Raw genomic sequence first — 3,634 nt, 5'->3', positions numbered from 1 at the left:
AACATATCCTTTTGACTCTTTTTTTAAAGCAGTGTTTATGACATACTGAATGGTAAAAGTTGGGTATATGACAAGAAACCAAGGTGGTAGAAATAGTTAAAACAAAAAGCAAGCCCCACCATACTCTCTCATACCTGGACAGTTAATTCAAGGTTTTCTTTTGTCTGATTTATCTTAAACATCTGTTATGACCATGAAAGAATTCATAGGGTGGATAGTCTTGGCTAGGCTGTATCTTAAACTGAGGTAGTCTCAGTGGGATTCAGACAATGATAACATGATGTAAAATTAACGAGGCGAGAAATCTTTCACTTTGGGGAAGATTATTTGTTTTGTCCCAGTACTTTGAAAGATCTCTTCTGGAACTGGAGTTGTATCTCATTTGGGTTAAACCCCCAGAAATGGGAATCCAAGCAGGGAAGCCTGGAAGCTGTTGTCCCAGGCTCTGTGTTTGTTCCCCTTTCTGAATTTGTAGCAAAGTGTTTAGGCCTATTTCAGTTCTGCTCTTAGTTGTCAGAGGGAAGTTACTTTATCAGCTATTTTATACTTTATCATACAAGTTCTTTTTTCTATCTTTACACATTTTATCTATATCCATCTTTTAGGCAAGATGGTTTGTGCAGTGTGCTTGTCCTTGGCAGGTTATGTTGCAGCATGTTTATAGGCTGTGGCCACTGCACGTCTTTCAATACAGACTGCATTTTCCCCATTCTTAATTTCAAGGCAAATACTCCTTATCACACAAGGGAAAATGTGTCAGATGTCCTTCAGGTTTTCTCATCCACAGTGATTCATTTTTGTCCTGTCTACCTCCATTTTGTTCATGCTTTAGGTAATGAGTATTTCAGGTATTCACATCAGGCTTCTAATAGGTCCAACCTGGGAACTGAAGCACAGCTGCTCTTTGGCAGCTCTTTCAGCACAGAGTTTGGAGTAATGTTAGCCTCCTGTCTGGGAGGTGGTAAACTGAGTTGCATTTTAGGGGCACTGCTAATACTCTTTCAGCTGCAGTGCTCTTCCCCCAGAAATTGCTTCCAGACGCTTCCACTTGTGTGCCATATGTTGCTACTTGCCCCAGAAATGCTGGGTACTATTGAAATGCTCTGTGCTGCTTAGTGTTTTAACTGTAAAAGGTCTCTCCCAGTCTTTCATTGCTCTTCCATAACTTGAATGTTCTGTGGAAACCTGTTTCTTCTGTCCTAACTTGCATTGCTATTTGTATTAATGTAGTTTCAGAAGTCAAGTTGTTTGTAGTTGAGCATTAAAAATAGCATGTTTTCTGTTGGTCCAGTTTGCAATGTGGGATGAGTGACCCTTAAAACATTCAGGTTTTACAAAAAAAAAAAAAAAAAAAAAAAAAAAAAAAAAAAAAGAAATGCACTTTAATGTTTTGGTGTCCTCAGTGGATCACAGCATTCAGTGCCTAAGATGTTCAGGTGAAAGGCATCTTTCCTGTGGCTTCCCAGATGAATGAAGCATAGTTCTGGGTATGTCTTAGAGGACTTGATAACAACTGCAAGTCCCATATGCAAAATGAGTAGCCTGTGCCGTGTGGGGCAGAAAAGAAAGGAGACTGAAAAGTTGTGCAAGCTACTTTCTCCATAAAAGAATCATCTTACTCATGTATTCATGAGAACAGGAAAGATTCCTTGTTGGTGTTTTGCTGTTAAAGGAAATAATGTCTTCTCTTGGGCCTGCAAGGATGGATGCTTGTCCTCAGGAGGGAATGAGATTGGTCTCCTTCCACACATGACATCTGTGTTCACTTTTAATCTTGCTCTTTGGAGTAGAGACAAAACAGTGGGGCAGGTGGAGAGTTAGTTGCTCCAGGGGAAGTGAAGTTTGTCTCATTTGGCAGCAGCATTACTGTAATTGTTAGATTAAAATTAAACTTTTAAGGTCTCTTAATGCAGTTTTTTCCTGTCTCTTTTGCATAAGCCATACAAGCAAAACAGTGAACATTGCTATGCACATTCCCTGCTTGTAAGCAGCTGGCATTCACTCTGTAATATCTTCGTGTCTGTCCCACTGTTTGTTTCTTGGGTTTCCTTTGTTTGTGAAGTTTTGTTTGTTTTTCTAATGAGTCACCTTTCATTGGAGGTATATGATATATTGAGGTGGAGATCTGTTCCTCTTCTCTCATGATACTCTAATCCTTGTTTCTATTTATTTTTCCGTATATGCAAGAAGTGGGAAGAGTTGTTTTTTGACTTTCTATACCACCACAGTAAGATAGAGTGTATTGCCAGGTGATATAAGAGAAGATTTAAAAGAAACAATGGAGAAGGTGTTTGGGTGTCCTGCTTTATGAAAGGAATGATACAACTTAATGTGGTGTCTGTCTTTTAGTAAGGGATAATCCTTGGGGTAAGCTGGCTTGTTACTGGCTGAGCCCCTTTTGTTGTAATTAAATGCAACTTGCTCCTTTTCCTGCTGTGTGTTTTCTTGTGAACAGTGCTTGAACTTGTTTGAATATGGTGGTGGCTCAGCAGGAGACATTCAGTATCTTCTGTTAAATAATACATGGAAGTCTGGGAACATGAACATGCTTGCTCAGTAATTATTTTTTCACTTCAGGGATGTGTTTAAACATCTTTTTTTTTGTGCCCTTCTTTAAAAATACCTTGCATTCTCACGTCTGTATCTACTAGTGGGTTTTTTAGCCATTCCTGGGTTTTCTGTGTATTTTATGTCTATTTTTATGTCTAACCAGTGTGCTGGTTAGGATGACAACAGAGAGAAGTATGCTGTGTGACTGATTTGTTGTGAAATTCAAGGGTGAGTGGAGAATCCTATCTAAGCAAGGGACAAGTGGTGCTGGGAGGAAGTCACTAAGGAACAAGGGGTGAGCACAGTTCACTAGATCTGTGTTTCTCTCTCCCAGACTGTGGGGCTGACAGGGGTGAGAGGTGCATGTTAAACTGTAGCAACATGAAGTGATCTGATACACAAGATCTCACCTGAGGAGTCAGGTGTGTTTTATACTTCCTTCATTTCTACCTTGATGCCATTTTTGTTCCTAATTGTTAAGACCATGTGTTTTAAGTTAATCTCGGCTCTTCCCAGCCTACCTTTGCTTCTCTACAGAATGGTCTGGCAGTGGACTGAGATGTGAGAAATGTTAGTAGTATTCACCAGGGAACTCTTGAGCTGCGAAATACTTGCTGTCATTCTTCACCTATAAAACAAGAGTTTTCCATTTGTTTTCCTTGCCTGTTTAAACTTTATGCATGCTGAGGGAGTAGCAAGGCAGTATCCTCTCTGTTGCACCCTTAATACTGATACTTGTGGAGAGGAGTGATCAGATGGGCTCCCGTGATAATGTGATGTTTCTAGCATGCCAGTTGGGTTCCTTAAAACCATAGTCTGAGATAAAAATAGCCTGAAACAAGTAGCTGTTCAGGGTTTGGGATGATGAGGCCCCCAAGTTCTACTGCTAATGCAACTGATTTGATAAAGGGTGAAGGGCTTCCATTTCTAGACAGCTGCATTATCAAGTTAAAAGAGCAAAATATTTTTGTGCTGTTAAGTCTTCTAATGCATAATACTCTTTCCCTGTTAAAAATAGAAGATTTCTTTCTCCAGGAATTGTAATTCCCACAGGATGTGGAGAAACTTAATGCAGCCAGATTAC

The sequence above is a fragment of the Pipra filicauda genome, unplaced genomic scaffold, assembly GCF_003945595.2.
Source record: "Pipra filicauda isolate LSUMZ 115617 unplaced genomic scaffold, ASM394559v2 scaffold109_size3271384_pilon, whole genome shotgun sequence".
Lineage (NCBI taxonomy): Eukaryota > Metazoa > Chordata > Aves > Passeriformes > Pipridae > Pipra > Pipra filicauda.
The sequence above is the reverse complement of the archived record's forward strand: the minus strand, read 5'-3'. Positions refer to the sequence as shown.